This window comes from Cyanistes caeruleus, chromosome 4 (assembly GCF_971803275.1).
Source record: "Cyanistes caeruleus chromosome 4, bCyaCae1.hap1.1, whole genome shotgun sequence".
Taxonomy (NCBI): Eukaryota; Metazoa; Chordata; class Aves; order Passeriformes; family Paridae; genus Cyanistes; species Cyanistes caeruleus.
The window spans coordinates 57,036,593-57,056,386 of record NC_141704.1 but is presented as its reverse complement, the minus strand read 5'-3'; the positions used below and the strand labels follow the sequence as shown (position 1 = coordinate 57,056,386).

The window sequence follows — 19,794 nt, the reverse complement described above, 5'->3', positions numbered from 1 at the left end:
GGAGGTGAGATCACCCAGGTGGGAAGGTGGAATGAAGATGGGAGGTGATTTTCCCCTGCTGAAATTTGTGGCTCTCTGCAGCTCTCGGAGTCTGAGGCTGAACAAAGCCTCAGAAACACCACGCTGATTTGCAGATGTCGTGTTCCCCGGTCGTGCACGCCTTGTGCTACTCTTTGAGAAATCTGTGGCTCAAAGGCGCATTTCACAGCTCCTTGCTCTCAGTCACTCATGCTATAAGCCTGTGACTTCAAAGGGACAGCTGAAAAGAAATGTTTGCAGGGAAAAAAAGGGAAAGAAAAAAAAAAAAGAGAAAAAGATTGTCTGCTTGTCCTTTTTTTTCTGTTCATGATATAACAGGCTTAAGATGTTTTGGTATAACTGCTTCTCAGTGGGTTATTTTTCCCTTCTTATTTTACAAAAAAAACCAAGAAACAAACCTGGCAGTGAGGAAGAAAACAGCTGTGTGATCCCAATCCAGATGCTTTCATCTTAGAGTGGGCTTGTCAAAGAGCAGGCAAATGACTTTCCATTCTCTAAGCAGGCCCCTTGGGTGAAGCTGGACTGATGTCTAAGATAGTGACCCTCAGTTTTTCATTTTAGGCTTTTCAGCAGTAGCACATGCTAAAGCACTACTGCTCCCTGCTGCAGACCCAGTTGCAGAGTAAACAGAAAAATCTCTGAGGGCTGGTGCTGCCCTTTCAGGCTGTAGGCAAATCACTAACATGACATTTTCTCGTTTCTTAGTGGGAATGAGGCTCTGTTCTAAATTCAATGCTTTTTAAGGCTTTAAACATGTTATCTATGAAATCAATGTCCTCCACATATATAAAGTCCTGAATGTCTCTAATGAAATATCTAAAGTGATTTTTTGGTTTGGGTTTGGTTTTTGGTTTTTTTTTTTAGTATGTATAAAACTATATTAAAGTAGGATTAGATTTTTTTTAAAAAAAAAATTAATTAGTTTGGATCTGTTTGGTGACCTATTCTTGATCTGCTGTGATATGCAATGCAATACCATTGAAGGTTCAAGGCACTGAACAACACCAAATAATTAAAATGCAGACATTCTTATTTGTAGAAAGACATAGTGGATGGATTTACAGTCACGTTAATGTTTAACCTCTTAATCTTTCTAATGTTATGGTTGGAAAATGCCCTTTAAATTTAATTATCTGCTTCTGTACATTTTCTAGTTTGCAAATGAGCATTTAAAAATGTAATTTTTCTTTTCAGAGGTCTTTCATAGTTTTGTACCCACTCATAATGATTCTGGTCATCCTAAACAAGTGCTATCCAAACCACCATGCCACTGACATAGGCATTTATTCTCTTCCTGACTGTAAGGTTTGTAGATTTCAGACCTTGTAGTTTAAGGGATAATGTGCTTTCTCCTTAACCCCACCAAAAGCATTCCAATGATAGAACATTTGCATTGCATCACCTTTGCAGAGAGGATCCAAAAGATGGCATTCACAAATGTAGATTATATCTGGTAAGAATTAAAATGTCTTTTCTATCTACTCCTGCTGGATCTTGTGATTTACTAAATTCATACCCAAACCTCTGCACAGTCTGTTTATAATTGAACATAAGAACACAGTTCATAGCTATTTTCAAATACAGGTATGGCAGAGAGATTAAGAGAGCTGAACTCTTACACTTTGTCTGGAGGAATCTCTTCTTGCTGCCTTGGAATCTTCACAGGTGAAGGGAGGTTGTTGCTCTACATCAGGCAGTGAGAATCTGATGCAATTTGTCTTGTGCTAAGCAGAGTCAATATGACTTCAACTCCCATGTAAATACACATGGACTTCAAACACAAACAGAAATTTGTGTTTCAGGAATTCTAGCGAGTTTGTCATGACAATGCAACACACAACTTGTGATACTTCCTGTTCTTTCAATACTGAGAAACAGGGTAATGTTTGAGAGCAAGTAAATGGTGATGCAGCTTGTTCTGGTATCTGGCTGAGAATAAAAATAATGTAGTAAAAAGAGGAAAAAAATCATACATTTCCTAGCTTCTCTTTTTAAAACTTGTGATGCGCGTTGTTCTTCTGTGATCAGGAAGTGGTTCATTCTACCTTTGTTTGTTAGGGTCAGGATAAAAATAAAGCTTATGTGGTGAATTTGGATAAGTGAGCCAGAAGTTTTGGTTTTGCAAGGCTCTATGCAAGGAGTGACAAGAGACACTGAGATTTTTCTCTGTCTGAAAAGAAAGTTCATGGAGTTGTTTTGAGACTTATAAGCAAACTGACAAAGGTAGTACTATTAATGATGTTGAATGTCAAGAAGTTTAGTGCTTCACCTTAAGTAATATTTTTTTTTTCCTTTTGTCCTCCTATTTTAATTCTAGAAGGTGTTATATGGCCAAGAGTGACTCTTGCAAACACGGAAGTTTGTTAGAGCTAATCACAAGTCAAGTAATCATTTTTTGTGCTTCCTTAAAATGGGTCGGTTCTGCAACAGATAGAAAATCAAAAGCTCATAATGCCTTCAAAGCATAATCTCTCTTTCTCCTTGTGTGTATGTATAGAATACATATTTTACCTCTACTGTGGTTCTGTTATTTCCTATCTTTTTCATTCTTTACTAATATATTTCTCAAAATGGTTGATCTGCATTACGTTTTTTCCTCTTTATCTGTTTGTCATGTCATTGTGTACACAAGGGGTTTGGACAGAACTGTGAAGATAAGACAAAGAAAAATAAATCCAATATGATCAAAATTATATGTGCTAATCAACACTAACCAGTGTTTCTGTCAGAAAGTGCATACCCATTAAATGTACAGTGTGTTTATGTCTCTCCTCTATATTGTTTGGGTTTGAGATTCACAGAATTAATCTGAGCTCCCTCTGTAGCTAACAGAGCCATCTATTCGTGACAAAAATACACAGATAATATTTGCTTGTGCTAGATTCACTTCATCTGCTCTGCAAACAGGCTACTTTTGTGCAGGTTTAGAATTAATTAAATATCAGGCTGCTCATGAAAACAGCAATCACTGGGAGGATATTAGAGAATGCTGATGGATTGAGTTGTGAAATTCCACACATCAGCATTGGCCCTGGAAGCCTGACTTCAGAGAGTGCTGAGAGCAGGGCTCCACTGTACAAGCTACATTACTCATCCACACTCCAATTTCAGAGCCTGAAGTCTCATGGTAAATTGCTCTGAAAAGAGATCAATAGGTCAAAAACCCTGTGTATGCCAATGGCAAAATTTCTGTTGCTTTTGGTAGGCTCATGACTTTCCTATGAAATGGGAGAAAAGCAGGATTGGTGTCTGGGGACTAGTCCTAGTTCATTGTTTTATTAGGTCCAGAATCATATTCTGCTCTTCCCTGCTGTAAACTGTCCTGGGATCACCCCCTGCTATTCATCATTTAGGAGAAAACTCTGTCTTCAGTACCCACTTGTAACATTAAGAGTGCCCAGCCAAGCGTTTCCTCTTTGTGAAGGACAATATTTCTCTTTTCTCTCCTTAGCACACGGTCACGCAGCACTACCTGGGGCTGTGACTGTTGCCAGGTTATTGGCATACATACATTGAAAAATAAAACAGAATCTGTGAAGTGCAATGTTGGGTTCAGGTTTGGAACCTAATGAGCTTCTGATATTCTGGAGCTGTAGACACACTCTGCTTTGCAGGCTGGTTTTCCAGGTGTATTTACTGGGCAGTGCTCCCCTACTTTTAAGCACTTTTAAGAACCTGCTGCAGCTCACCCATCCTTGTTTATGTCCAAATGGATCTCCATGTATATGACTATTATAAGTTCATAAAGTAACACAGAACCTTAACTGATAAAAGGAATTTGTAAATGGCAGAGACTAGCAGAGTCATCATAAAAAGAGCATAGTAACTGTCCTATGAAGATTGTGATAATCAGCAGAACAACTGAGGAAGAAAATACCACCTTTTTCATTCACCTTTTCTATGGAGCAGATGTGGATAACAGTTTTCCTTTATAAACTGGAAATTAAAACTCTGGACAAAGCTGCAGGGAGAAGAGCTACTGGGATGCCAGGGGATGGGATGAGTTGGAGGAAGTCCTGACAAAGACAAGGTCATCATAGTAGAAAGAGGAGGTGAGGAAGGAAATTAGGACTGCCATGGGCAAGTGCTTGTCTGAAGAAAATAAAGTAGACATAAGTCATCACCATTTTTACTCAGGCCTCGTCCCTCAAGTGGGCAAGACAAAGAAGCAAACACATAACAGCAAAACAAGTTGAGCTCCCCATTTGCCCTCCCACATCCTAAAAGAAATGTTTCCTGTAGCAGAAACATTATTACAAAATTCAGACTTGGTTTTAGCTCCTGTATGCCACTCCTGTGCTGTAAGGTAATGGAAAAGTTTCCAGGCAACTGAGTATTTTCCCCCTGCTGTAAAATCTCTGGGTGGTTTAGACCCAACATTTAAAAACACTTACAAATGTGAATAACCTCAAGATACCACAGGTGGCCACATCTAATAGTTTAACTCAAAGGCCACTAATTAAAGCCCTCTCTGTGTAAAAGGAAAACAAAAAGCAAAGCTATATGTATGTCTCCCTCTCAAAAGAAAATCAATGGAGACTACAGGAAATTTCTTAGAGAACTGTTGGGTGGAGGATTGGTTCTTTCAGTCCAGTCACTGAAGGCACACGGGGTGGCTGAAGTGATGCACTATTCCCTAGGGCAGCTGGGCTCTGCTTGCAAGCCTGGGGATAAGAATCACCACTGGGGTAAACACTGTGTTTCCTCCTTCTACTGACAATGTTTTCTGCCCTGATTCTCCTAAGTTTTACCACTGTGGTGGCAGTGGCTCTCATCCACCAGGCAATTGCTTTGGATATCTCCTTATTTCCCACCAACCATGAAACAGAGGGTATGTCCAGGGACCACTGCGTCCAGCAGATCAGAAGTATCTCTAATACAGAGATTTCTAATTTTTAAAAAAACACTTTTGTCCAGTGACTGATGCATCTTGGAATGCATTTTGAGAGCAGAGCACGTGTCCAAGGTCAGTGACAAAGGATGCAGTCAGACAGAGTGAAGCACAGGAGCTGTGAGGGAAGGCTGAGGGCAGAGAGAGTGCTTAGCCTGAGAAAGAGATGGCTGTGGCAGCAGCCTGCCAATACCTACAGGGAATCTAGTGAGAAAATGGAGCCAGTTTTAATAGTGGTGTGTAGTGGGAGGATGAAGGAAAGAAGACAAAAGGTTTTGATGACATTGAAGGGGAAAAAATTCATTATGAGGTCAGCAAAGCAGTGGACACACATTTGTGTACAGGCTCCATCCTTAGAAGTTTATCAAGCTGCAACAGATAAAATCCTGAGCAACCTCAGCTAAACACTGACCATACTTTGAGTATTAAATTGCAGTGGAGACTTCCTGGGGCTGAATTATTCTATATTTCTGTGATTCTAGCATATGCCATGAAGTTTGCAGGTGCTCTGGATCAGGAAAGCAGGAACACAAATATCTCTGTTTAATATGGAGTCAGAGATGGCAAAAGCAGCCCACGTGATTGTGCAGAAAGCAGTCTGTGAGAAAAGCACATTGCAGAGAAGGAGGAACCAGCATCATGCAGGTCCTTGGCTTCTTATCCAGCGTAAGTCAGCATCTGATCTGCAGCAGAATCAACTGCCCCAAAGTTTCTCCAAGAGGAGTCACCTGCCTGCAGTTTGCAATCTGCTGCTTCCCAGGAACAGGGAATCTGGGAGAGCCCCTTTGATTCCCCAGCTGATTTCCACAGCTCTGACCTGTTGTTGACCACTAGGTAGCCTTTGCAGTCAGTCTGAAAGAGACCCTGAGGATGGATAGAAGGGCCCATAGAGAACAGCTTGACTCTTACAGTTCTGCCCTGATTACAGCATCTTCCTGGAGAAAGGTTTCATGTGAGCAAAGCTGTATGCTGGCAAAATCTCACCACAAGAGCAACTCCTCAGGTGCATACCTCAGCTCATTCCAAAGCAACCTGCCTTTAAGCACAAGCTCCATGTTTAACCCTTATTTCTGTTCTTGCCCTACCACAAGTTCACACAGCTGTAGTAATGAATCACATGAGAAGATCCCAAGCTCTGCACTGTCTGCCAAACAAGAGCTACTTTGCTCTCTTGTGCATAAGCAGGAGAAATGTCTGTTTTAGCAGGCCCTGGCAGAACTGTGCTATAGCAGTGAACAGGATCACACAGCAGTAAGCCTTTCCATCTCCATTACATGATATGTGTCTTTTCTGTCTTTTCCCTCCCCTCCAAATTGCTTTTACCAGTGGCAGTGACAGCTGTCCATCTCTGATCCCAAGCATGCAGGTCTTGAAGGAGCAGCTGCTTCCTCTCTGAGCATAATAGCCCTGACATGAATGGAGTCTGCAATGATGGTGCAGCTGAGATTCATTTTCCAGTGTAAAGGCTCAGCACAGAAGCATCAAAAGTGCCAACCACAAACAGTTCAAACACAAAGGCTTGCAGGGGTGTAGCCAGACTCTCTGGGTTACCATTTTTGCTGTTAACTTGGAGGTTCTGTTCATCCATTGCTGAAGAGGATGAGGGAATAAAGATTGAGTCCAATTAAAGAATAATCAGTTCACTGATGCTCCATGAAGAGTTACCTCTGTAATTAGTCTGGCTCTAATTACAACCCAGCCAGATCAGTGTTCTCAGTTTTTTTGACTGTCATTATAATGTAAGAAATATACTTTGCAAAATACTTGAGTATGAAAAAAAGAAAAAAAAAGTAGAAGGATGTGTTGTGGCAGAACTGTTACATTAGAAGTGATGATTGATATTGCACGTGATAACACAGAGCTTTTGAAAGGAAAAGGGTTTTGGCATAAAATCAATGACTTAGATTGAGCTTTTCTGGAATCAGTGTCTGTCCCTGAAAAATGTGGGCACAGCACTTCATCCCTGACCTCAAAGGCAGGTCTGGCACCCAGAAGTGCTAATGCTTATGGCAGTCTATTTATCCATTTCAGTCTCCTGCCTGTCCATTTTTTTTTCTCTTTTTCCTGCTCCAAGTTTATCTTGCAACTCGGAGCTCAAAGATCTACAGGTCATGGGTGATGTCTCCCTCACCTCACAGAGATACTGGGAACAAAAGGAAGGCCAAGACACCTGAGCTGGTCTGTGGCTTCATGGCTTGCCACAGCTCGAGGCATGCAACAAGGTTTGTTCACCTTTTCATTCTCTTGTCTGATGACAGGCAATGAAACAGGCATGCTCTGAGGGATTTCAGCACAGGCTCTGTGGGCAGCGGTGGATTTTGGGGAACATCACTGACAGCAGGCATTTCCATGTAAACACACAGAGCTTTTGCTAAGGGAGAGCTACAACAATGCTCAAAGAGAAGGGAGAAATCAGGGTCTAAGAAAGGAAAAAGGGAAGATAAGAGGATTCATTTAAATGCAGTGTAGCTGAGCTAAAACCTGGATCAAAGCCTTGAAATGATAGCATGAAGTTGGTGGAAGCCTGGTAGAGCTGGCCCAAATGAGACTACTAAATAATAAGTGACTCATGCTTATAATTCCCCCTCTCTTTCATCTTTTTGTGCTGAAGGTAAGTGAATCCTTATTCCATTCCTATATTCAGTGAAACCATAAATAAGGAAGTTATTAGTATTTTACAGCTCCAGCTTTAATGATAAAACCTGGAAAGGGCCTGAAAGATTTTCAGTAGTTTCACCAAAAATAGCAAGAACAAAACAAGTAGCCCATCACCTCCAACTCTCATCAAGTTCCTTTCACATTAAACTACTCTGGAAAGACATAATGCCAATTTTATATATTATTGCCTTGTGGATAGCAGATAGATTGTGTCATCATAACCACCTCTCTTTTGCTTTAAAAGTTCTGTCAGTGAATCCAGTATCAGAAAAAGTCCCTGGAATACCTCTACATTCTGATCCATTAATTCATTCCTTTCCCTAACTGGTTCTCTGATGCCATTTGAAATGAAAGTGCTGAAAATATTCCAAACATATTTTCTTCCCTAAAGATTGTTTGATGCATAGCACAGTGTTTTCCATCATTTGTATCCACTAACCTGTGGACTGCCTCTGTCTCTCTATTCTGTCATTTGCCATGCTCCCAGGAGATTAACAAAGATAAGTTATTTAAGTTTTGACGACTCTGCAGGGCTGCTTTCAAAGTGGCTTTTTTTTTTTTTCATGCTAATTTTTTTCTACTTGGAGAAAAGTGTCTTTCCTTGTGGAACAAACTTCTGAAAAACATTCTGCCTGGTATTTTCTTTTCCTGCTAATCTTTTATCTCCAGTGTTGTAGACATTCAGGAAATAAAAGTGCCAGTTCTGAGACCTGAATGGCTGTGATGCTTAGAAGGTGTTGAAGAAAGGTCTTGTCAGAGGGTTACCCTTCTTTGGATTCAGAGCAAGTCCCCTACGTTTGGTTGTTGCTTCTGAAAACACTCCTGCAAACTTTCTAAAGGTTGTCTGAATTCAGAAAAAAATCTTCTCTATGACACTTATAAGATTCCATCCCTTCACAATACGGATTGTTGAAATACCTCTTTAAATTATACTTTAAATGGAGAAGCTCACAGCTTTAAAGAAAGTCACAGTTATCACATGCCTTGCAAGAAATTGTGCGTTATGATAACTATTTTGAATCCTGTGAAGGAAGTCAAAGTATGGGTGTCCAGAGGAGTAAAATTTTTAATTATTATTGTTTGATTTCCTGGCATATCTTATCATATTCAATAGAAACCTGCAAAGAATATTTCAGTTACTATTAACACCACTGGGTAGGAATAGAAGCCATGAAGGTATCAAGAGCCATGTCATGTGTCAGCATGCAGTTCAACACCTGGCTTCTGGTTACAGATTTACTGATTAATTACTACAGAACAAATGGAGAGTGAAGGAGAGAGTTTTCATACCTACAGCAGCTGATGTTTAACAGTGGTACCTAAATTAGCAAACTCACCTTTAGCTCTTCAGTGAATGAGGATTGGGAGGTTTGACACAGACATTTGGCTTTTCAGTCCTCTGAATCAGGCACCCAAAATCTTCCACTCTGCTCCCTCTTAGGGTCCTAACCCAAGTATCTCAGCTGAGCCATTTAATCTCTTATCCAGTTTATTCTTAGGGAGTCTTTCAATATCTCATCTTTGTCTCATCTCTCCTCCACAAATTATTGTGCAACCTGACGTGGAGAAAACAACAGTCAAATAGGTATGTTATAAATACCTTGCAAAGAGTGGAGTAAACAGCATGGTAATAAAGCTGACCAGCCAGCCTCCCTCATGAGCTGCTTTTTATTGTGTTCTGCTGCTCTGTCATTCCCCTAATGCTGCCCATTCATCTTGTGCCGGGTTACAAGTCAAACCTGCCTACACTCATGTTCTCTTGGGGCTGGAGAGATCCAGCTGTGGCCTGCTCATGGCAAATAAACTGGATCATAAAAATACAAGGGTTCCCCCATAATTTTTTTTTGCCTGACTTTTTGTATTGTTGCTATGGAATAGATGATTGCAACCGGACAGCTCACAAATGCCTTCCTTGGCATATTTCAGACAGCTAGGCATCATTTATTTGAAATGCCAGGGCAATATCAGAGGGATTTGGGGTGCAGAATAAGAGATATGGATCTAAGCAGTGTGTAGTGACACTACAACTGAGGGGAGGCACAGGGAAATGGAGTTTACCTATGAGTAAAGCAAGCAGTGCAAACCAAGCAGTGTAAATTTTCTGGTACTCCTCTGGTGTAACACTCACTGGGGAGGGAAAAAGCTGCTTTGTGAGGTGAGGGGGGAGCAAAGAAAAGAGAAAAAATCAAGCACCCTGTTGTAGATTATAGTGGTAATTTATATGAAAGCGCTGCTCAGTTTCTCACCCTGAGTCAAACTGAGACAAAAGGTCAGTGAATGCAATGATGGCAGTTCAGTATCTACTTCAATAAGCAGCAAAGTGACTTTGACCTCTGCAATTTTTCAACATGAAGAAAGATTGCCTTGGTTTTTTTTGCACTTAAAGAAAGTAAATCATATCCAGCTCTAGAAAGTTCAATAAACCCTTCTGGTTAGCACATTTTAGAAACTCCATTCAAACCATGTAGTTAATCTGAAATCCTAAAGCAGATGCTTTGACAACTCTACAATATTTACATCTTCTAATCCTGTCACTACAGCAGGGAGAGTTTTTTTGTGCTTCGCTATAGAAATAGATTTCCTGCTTCTTGTTTTTCTGTTGAGTCATAAAAAATTCCCTGCTAAAAAAGAACCAAAACCAATTTACATTATGTCTTTTCATATCCTGGTTCAATCATGGTATTTATTACCTCAAAAGTTACTTTAAATGCTTCATATTGTCCAAGAAGTAGGTAATTAAATAAGTAAACAATTAATTTATAAGCTTCATTCTGATATTTACCACAAAGTCCTATAAGCAGCTGGTTCCAATCTGTATAATGACTACCCTGGGTTAAGATTCTTCCCTCTGAACATTTCAGATAGAAAGGTCTTTTATCTCTTCTGTCTCTACTAAGGTTAATTTAGCTGACCTGCTGAGACATCAGAGACTGACAGCGTCTAGCTTGAAGAGAAAAAGGAGAGGATGCAGTGATCACATGAAATGCACTCTGTGTCAGACAGAGATTGAACTCAATGCTTATTTTGCCCCATTCCTCTCAGCTAGGAGCTTTAGAGAAATTTGAAAGCCCACAGATGTGACTGGTACAGGGGCTGGGTTTTCACTGCTGCACATATGGCAGCAGAGCACACTGCACCCAGTGGTTTGTGGTCTCCCCATCATTTAAACATTACTGAACGTGTGGCCTCACAAAAAGTACATGCAAAATGTTCATAATACAGGTCTGCAAGACTATATGCACAGGGAGACGGTGTTCTGGTTCTTGCTCACCTGTGGCTGGATCCCCAGGACAATTTCTAACCACTACAACTTACAGAGTTTTTTTTCCCCCTTTTTTTTTGAGTTACAGCTATTCATCCTGTTGTTTGTTTAGGAGCTTCCTAAATAGCTGATAAGATTTGAAGCAATAATGGACACAGAGGGAGGATTAGAAACTCACTGGGCAAGTCCTGTGTTCTCATGGTCCAACACTATTTGGTTATCAAAAGGTGTGCTGAGATCAACCCTGACCATGCACATCTTTCAGCCTTTGTTAGACCTTTAGATCTCCCAAATATGGTGGTTTTTTGAAAAAAAAAAGTGTTCCCTCTCTGTGCTCTCGTGTGCTCCAGGGACCTGAGCTTAGTCCTGCTCTGAGGATGAGGAGAAAGGCTTGGAGAAGATAATGTATTGGCTTTTGTATCTGAAGGTACTTACACTGACATAATTGCAATTATTAATACTGCTGACAGGATGTGCCCAATCTATAATTTGAGGTAATGTTTGGCAACTTGAGCAATACGAATCATGAATCATTCATTAAGTGAGCAATGCATTTAATGAGTTAGAATTAATTTTTAGATGTCCTCTGTCGTTTTGTTGTGTAACTTAAGGTCACCAGCAGTATTTTTTGTACATCATCATTTCATCGAGGCTTATACTCAGTCTCTACACTGCAAATATATTATTTACTTTAGTTGAAACTTTTTTTTTTGCTTATGGAAAAGACCTTGGGAATGGTGCCTGCTCGATGTTTCACATCCTCTTTGGCTCTACATTAACGTTACCTACCACTCAAAAAATAACCAGAAGGTGACAATGTGGCTTGGAGCAGGGATCTGTTTCGTAGTCAACAGGTTTCCAGGCTGCCTACCATTCAGCCAGACAGCAATACATTCAAATTTATTACAGTCTTTTTGATTGCTTCACCAAAAATCCTCAAAGGTTTGTGATCTCAGGACGTGGTACCATTGCATTGTGTCAGCCCAAAATGGAGTGGCTTAGGCAGAGAAGTACATCTTTTCTGAGATATAAGTAAGGCATCTTTTTCTGCACAGACTTAGGCTCCATTTTTCTTCCAGTACATCCTAATAGATAACTGAGAAAATCCCCCTCCTTTCTGCACAGTTCTGTAGCTTACAGGACTGTGCAGAAAGGAACGTGTTCATTTTAGTTGTACATGTTCTGTCTCTGGAGACAGTCATCCCTACACTCCATCACCAGAGGAATGAAGACAAAACGCCAGCTTCCTGAGACATCTCTGAAATGTCTTTAGCTGCATAATAATTGATGTTTTTTATGGAGTTCCAGATCATTTACTGATATTGAACACTTCACTGGTTTAATCCTTCCTCACACAATGTGTAGACAAATAATAGCTTGATAGACTTCATCATTCATGAAAGGCAGACAGAGCAGGCAAGCCAGCATGAAAATATTTTAATTATACTTTGTCAGAAGTATATAACAGGAGATAAGAGTGCTCTTCTTTCACCATTTTCATTTGGAGAATTTTCCCAAGTCTGAATTGATTTGCTATTAATTGCACTTGGGTTCAGGTGCTGTGTCCAGAAGGCAAGAAGAAAGTGAGACAAGATAAGAACAAATAGTAACAGAATGCTACAGAACTTAGGAGAGCAATTTCTTGCTTGAGGCAAGGCTTGGAAAAAAAAAAAAAAATCTTCCTAGAAAACAGCACAGAATAGGACAAATCCTGTTTCAGTGACTCTTTGCTTAATGCAAGTGTAATATGGGACAATGCTACAGAGTAGCACTGGACACAAGTCAGCAGGGCTAACTCACTGCAGAAAATCTTCCCTTTGGTAGATGTTCTCCAGCATAGCATGTGCTCTCCAGGAATTTCTCCCTAGCTTCCCAAACTATATGTATAAAGCATAAGTATCTAGAAGCATAAATGAATGGCATCTGGGGCTGATGAGGAACATGGTAAACTGGATTTCTGATCAAATAAAAAACTTATGCCATAATTTTATTTATTTATTTTTTCTGGAGCTGGATCCAAGCTTACTAAGTGAGATGGAACTTTTTTTCACTATGTTTCAATAGTTTTGGGATTGAGCCCCCGTGAAGCCCTGCAAGACAAAACAGGGCTGTTGATCATTTTATTGCTCAGCTTCTGCTTATATGGATATTATTATTTTCATGTTGTATATAATAGTACTTGATAAAGGTTGTTGAAATTATTTTGTCTCCTGTGCAAATGTAGTATTGCTTTTACATGTGACTGCTGTTATGTTACTGGTGGTTTATCTTCTAATAATATGACACAGCAGGAAATACATGAGAGAATTCAAGATAACAAAATGGGGTAAAATCACATAAACAATTCTATTTTCTTTCTTGTCAGAGTTATCCTAGCATCACAGACATCTGAGTCCCCATAGTGCTGAGGCAGATTGTGTTGGAGGACTAAAGATAAGACGTAAGGTATTTACCTGGCCTTTGGTGAATGCAGAAAATGGTGAAAAACTTTTCTGTCACCTCGCTTGCCACTTGAATGTCTTAGAGCAAGAACTAAAGAAAGGATTTCCAAGAAGTAAGATTTCTAGAATTTTCTCTATTCTGCTACCATTTAAAGTGAATAACAAAGTGCTCTTGACAGTCATGGTGGTGAGGTCATAGCAGGACAGGGAACTGAAATTCTTCCCATCCTAAAGCTCTTCATCTACTCTCAAGGAAAAGGGATCAAGCCTGAGGTTTCCAGCCAAGCACCTTGTTCAACAGAAACTCCAAAACACAGGCATGTATCCAGCATGTAACTCATACAAACACCAACTGCTTTTTTAATCTTGCCAAGCTTTTAGTGTCAGTAAAATTTCCCTGCAGTGAGAAACAACAATTCAATTAAATGTTGCATGAAACGATTTCCCCTGCTGTTCATTTGCTGACTATTAATGCATCCTGTGCTATTCAACTCAAGGTAGGCAGGCATCTCTATTTAGCTCTATTTAGCTTTCTCAATGCAATTAATTTAATTTTTATGACTTTGTCGTGATTGATATTATTTTCTTTGCCAAAAAAATTCCCTAGCATCTTCAATTCCTTCTTACACTGAATGAAGTAAGATGTCTCCCTCAGTGGGAGGAGGGAAGATGTTCCCTCAGTGTCTTTAGACCTTCACATTTCTGTTTTTTTTATTTCTTAGAGAGAAGATAATTGAAACAAAAGACAAGAGGGCTCAAACCACTGTGGGTGAGACACTTAACTCTTCATTTTATTCACTTTCTTCCTCTTCAGTTTTATGTTTCTCATTAACAAGAGGCCCTTAATTGTTGTTTTTTATTTCTTTCCCTAAAAAGGTTGCTTTGATTTCAAAGCTGATGTTTGTACATGGATGCACCTGAGACTGCCCATTGCATTTCTCAACTTTGTACGTGATGTAATTATTTAGGAGTGCATTAGAGCCTTACATATTCTATCTTGGCTAACCTAACCACTTCCACCATCTAATTTTGCCAACTCTATATTTCCCTTTAGCCCATTGACTTCATTAGGGTGGCAATAATTGCAGCTAATTAAGAGTAACTATTGCAGACAGTAGTCCATTTATCTGCTTGACCTTATACTGAAGTTTGACAGTTATTATTTCAGTTGCCATACTATCTCTTTGGGAAAGCTTTTTCCTTAAAAGTGTGCACTCTGAGGAGAGCTGAAGGATGGAGGTGAAGAGTCTTAAAGAACATAAACCAAGTCTTAATAGGACTTGTGGGTATTCAGGTGCTTCAAAGCCCTCATGCTATAAAAACTCGCCTTGGTCTGAATAGCTTCTCGGCCAGAGAAATGTGGAAAATTGAATTGTCTCCCTGTAGGAAATATCACTAATTTGTTTTCAGCCCACACTGATGAAATTTTGACATCTCAACTATTTGCACGTAAAAGAAAGTGGAAAACAATCTTAGTGTGGAAATATTGGACTGCAAAATGTTTTCTCTCTTGACCAAAGAGAAGATCATTAATCTCAAAAGGCTGATGTATTTGGCATTCAAAAATTTGTACAATACTTCTGACAACTGGATATATTAGTGTTGGGATTGGTTTGGTTTTTTTTTTATTGAAACATTTTTTTAATGAAATGTTCTACTTGAAATATTTTATAACTAATATTACAGTGAAAACATCCTGTTTTGTTTCTTGGTGGTGTATTTTTTTAATTTTTTATATTCTAGATTTTTAAGAAAAAGATTCATTCAAAAGATTTTAGATAGCTTCTCTCCTAGTGTCTATTTTCCAGCAAAAAACAACAAAAGAAAGAAGTATCTTTGAGAGGACACTCTCTTGGTTGAATGAAGACATAGAGAGCATTCATGCAAGTGCATCCATAAAAATGGATATCCATGAACATGCCAGAGAAGGGGCTTTTTGAAGAGATGTCCATTTTAAAAAGGCACCACATGTTTCAGCATGAACTCAGAAATTCACTTGTTTTCATTTGATTATTTTGGGCCATGGATAATTTTTGACATGATGGTTAACATTTTCTTAATGGTTTCTAGTTTTCATTTTCATGGAAACATTTTTGATAAATTATGTGCTCTCTTCATTTGCTGTAATTGTTAACACAATATGGGAGGAAATAGAGGAGAAAAGTTTGTTTCAGTATGGAAAGGGAACATAAACCCAATAGAAGAAAAATCCTGGTTTTGATTTCAAGTAAACATGTGTACAACTAGAATATTTAATTTATTTATTTTTTTTTTTTAACAGCTGCCACCAAAAGAGAAATTTGATGTAGCTAAATGTTCAAGTTACCTTGTTTTATTTGAATTACCTTGGTTTATTTGGATGAGAGAGCTCATAGCAAAATGCATGCCACCTTTCAGATTTCAGGAGGGCTCCACCTCACCTCTGGCACCCCAGGCAGGGAGCCCGTGGTGTTCTCATCCTCGCTGCAGGCTGGGCTCACAGGAGCCATTAGGAGGAAAAATCAGCAGTGTTAGACATAAATGCTGCTTTTGGATTTTTGTGACAACATGAAATGGGAACCAGGGTTTTGAAAGACATTTTCATACGTATTTTATCTGCCAGCAAACAATAGGTTTATCCCCTACAAGTTGATGTCTGATGCCAGCAGAGGCTACGTATCTATGCATTTACAGATTCTCATTGAATCACACTGACCTTTTGCATATGATACAAATTGAATATTTTAATTAAACTTTTTCTACCTCCACCTCAATTTTTTTCCTCCACGAATCCCTGAATTGCTTCACACTGTCAGGCAACTCTCTACTGGAAGTGGCAAGTTTGTGCTGATAACAGTGGCACTGGCAGCAGGTGAAGTACAGGAATATGGGTACCACGGTGCTGCACTCCAACAGAGGCATCTGAGACAGGGGAAATGGATTTTGTGTTTTTAGTGATTAAATACGAGGATCAGGGAACCTACATCAGCAGTCATTGAAGAATGTGGCCAAAGAGTAAGCTATAATTAGTATTTTGTTTTTCATTTACTCCAGACTCAGGCTGGAGTTATTGCACTTTCAGGAGTCACCAAACTGCACAGAGAAATAACATCAAGAAGACATTTTATATTTTAAATTAACATCGACCTTCCATTCACCTTTAAATCCTCTTGGGTTACTCAACTTCATATTAGAAGTGTTCATCTGCCTTACTTCTACCCCCCTTCATTGGCTGTGTAATTGGAAAAAGTCAGTACAAGTGCACTTCTGTGGTTTGTTTTTAGTTGCTCATACTGACAACACTGTGGAATATTGCAATATTCAGTGTAGAAAATCACTTGTATACGATGGACTTTCCTAAATATCAATTTTGAAACCTCTTCTAAAACTGCCTGGGGTAGATGGGCTTAAATTGAGCTATTTTGCAGTCAAGCTAAGGGAGCTGGTGAAGGCAAGGGTAACCCATAATGGATTAGAAGAATTTCAACAACTGTAGTATAAACACTCCTCTGCTAAGCTCTATTCAAGCACCATGACTTTGTATTTCAAAACATATTGAATACTTGATTCCTACTCATTGTCTCTCATATTTTGTTTTGGGAAAATATGGAGCGTTTTTCAAGCAAATTAGACTTTTCAGTGAAAACTGGGTGAAATATAAGGCTGCAGTTTGATTTTCTGAGATATTTAACTGTTACATTTTAAATGAAAGCAATGAGAAATAGAAATGAAGAGATCTGCCATAGGTTACAAGCAAAAAACTCACACTTTCACAGTTCAAGTCCTGGTACCTCACTTCTTCCTGTCTCTATGTGAAAAGCAAAAATATGTCTGGATGCTTTGCCACTTGAGGAATGTAAGTTTTATCAGAATTAATTAAAATCTATAGATACTTAGGAGACCAGTAATGTCCCTCTTCCCTCAAAATCAGAAATAAATTCACAAATCTCTTTTTATTATGGTTCAAACTCAAGCTAAATTCTCTTCTGTGGAGATTTACTTGAAGAAAACACTGTAAATTGGCCATCTGTTTAGACAACCACAATCCCAGACACAGAGGCCCTCATTGTCTCCTTCTCTCTTGCCTTCCTCCTGTTCAGCACAGCACGTTTCAAAGGCTAAAAAAGCAGCTCTGAAGCCTTATCCCAATAATATGCCCTGAGGAGACAGATTCTCCTTCGAGGGAAAGTCCCTTTGATTCTAATTCCCATGCAGGCTTGTTTTCCTTCTCTTCTCCTATACTGGGGCCAGATATGGGCATCCCCTGTGTCTCTCCAGGGTATGTCATTGCTTCATTTTAAAACCTCTAGTGCTCTTCAGCAGTTGTGAGAGCTTTGGGCTCACTTGTTCTCTGAGCCACAGAGAAATCCTGAATACACAGAACAGATATTGTGTGTCAACAGCAGGCACTGTAGGGTGGAGGTGTGTGTTTAACAATCAGCTGCTAAACCTGTAAAGGCTTCTAATTGAATTGCCAAAACCACCTAAGGGAGGGTTGGCCTCTGCAACAAAGTTCCCACCAAAGCTGTTTTTCTGCTCCTAGGGCTTCTCTTTTGAAATGTTTTCATTTTCCTGGCAGCAATTCTATTCTCTATTACTGCAGTTTCTCTTCAGTGGTTACTCAGATTAAGCAGTTTGAAATTCTCTGCTGTTGAGCTCTGGAGTTGTCAGGTGTGTGCATGGTGGGGGATATTGAGAGAAGAGGAAAGTCTGGAGTCCCTGAAGAATTGTTTCCTTCCTCAACATCCTGATACAGAGACCAATTCAGATCCTTTTCTTCAAAGCAGCACACTTCAACTGTTGAACTGTCTTTTTTCAGAGACCATACTGGAAATAAATGTCTGCTGCTCCCATTTTCTACAGCCTGTGACTACAGTGATTGTGAGGCCCCAGCTCTCTGCTCTGGGCTCTGGGTACCTGCCAGTGCCAGCAGGGCTCTCGTGGCTCTCGTGGTGCCAATCACCTCTGTGCTTTTGACTCAGAACTCAGGTGTTCAGATACTCTTCCAGTCTGGATACTTGATCAGGTAAATTTAGGACAGTCTCATCACAAAGCACAAATATTTGTGATCTGTGCATCCACTTGTTTGAGCTAGGCCTTCCCCCCCACTTTCCTTCTGGCTTAGGATGAGAGGCATTTGGTTCATAAATGACAGTTTCAAGGAACTCTTAAAACAAGAGTGCAGTGGGAGCACTAAAAACTGTCAGTTACCAGAAAATCCACAGACAAAACTCCAGAAAATGTTTAACAGCAGAGTTCAGGTAGGTGTCATGTAAATTATCCTATGAAAGTCAGCGTTACTCTGCAAGCACATCGAAGGATGGCTTCTTATACACTTGCTGCTAATACTTTGACTGCTGAAATCTGATTTTTTGTCTTTGTTTTAATTAGGTGATGTTGTCAGCTGTCTAGAAGTGAAAAGTTGCACGATTATAACTGTTACAGCCGTACAGGGGAATTCAGACACCTCTGCATCCTCTCACTTGGGGCAGGGATGAGGGTGGAGTAGGACACACCATTTTAATTGGTATTGCAGAAGATCATCTAAAATCCAAATTCTGTCATCCATTTGCCTGTATCAGGATAGAGAAGGGCTTTATATTGCATTTATCAATAACATTCCCTGAGCCACTTTCATACCTGCTTTGACCCATCTGAGATATATTTTATCTGCTGAGCTCTGGCTGTTGAGATCTGCAGCACAAAATGCAGCTGAAGAGTCATGCAAATGACATGCAAATATGCCATCAGACATGGCATATTTGGAGCTGTACCAAGGGATAACACAAATTCTGTTCCTCAGCTGCTCACTGCTGCCATGACTTGGACATTTTACCAGCTCTACTGGTGAATAAAGCTGTGCTCAAACTCTATGAGCACACAGAGTAAGCGCGCACCAGCTTAACCTTCAAAATCATGGCACATAGTAATGCATCACCAGCAAAGGTGCCAGACAACTGAAAGACAGTCTCTTTGGTTTTCAGTGCTGATACTTGAAGTAAAAAATAAAAAAAAAGAGTAAATATTGCACCTTTTTTAAAGACCAAACTGAGATTACAGTAACAAATTTAAACAGTTAATCACAGAATCACTGAATGGTTGAGATTGGAAGGGACCTCTGGAGGTCATCTTGTCTACCCTCCCACTCAAGTGGGGTAACATAGAACAGGGGACCTTTATACACCTTTAATCAATTTTTTAAAAAGTTTTTTGGTTGCATTTTCAGTAAGTGACCCTCCAAGTGCTTAATTGAATTTAGATAAGCATCCAAGACCTCAAAATTCTCACTGAATATAAATTGAATTTTTCTGAAACTAGGTAAACAAACCCTACTGAAAAATCTAATGAAAATCACTTATTTTGTCACACTGAAATATAATGGAGTAGAAATTAATTTTCTGGGTAGATTTCCATTTGTTTACCAGAATTTGAGACATAGCTGGCTTCATTCTTTAAACTATTGATCACCTCTTTATTTGTTATTTCTAAGAACTCCTATTTCTTCTGGTTTTGAACTAACTTGA

General features: G+C 39.5%; 1 protein-coding gene and 1 long non-coding RNA gene across 3 annotated transcripts in view; one reads left to right on the top strand and one right to left on the bottom strand.

Moving 5' to 3' along the window:
• The window catches only part of CHRM2 (cholinergic receptor muscarinic 2), an 85,635-nt gene that overhangs the window by 17,255 nt on the left and 48,586 nt on the right, over positions 1 to 19,794 (bottom strand). The window lies entirely within an intron of this gene.
• The window catches only part of LOC111936680 (uncharacterized), a 55,360-nt gene that overhangs the window by 28,580 nt on the left and 6,986 nt on the right, over positions 1 to 19,794 (top strand). Inside the window, exon 2 of the long non-coding RNA XR_002868306.2 lies at positions 14,014 to 14,060. This is a non-coding gene — a long non-coding RNA (uncharacterized LOC111936680). The remainder of the gene's footprint in view (positions 1 to 14,013; positions 14,061 to 19,794) is intronic.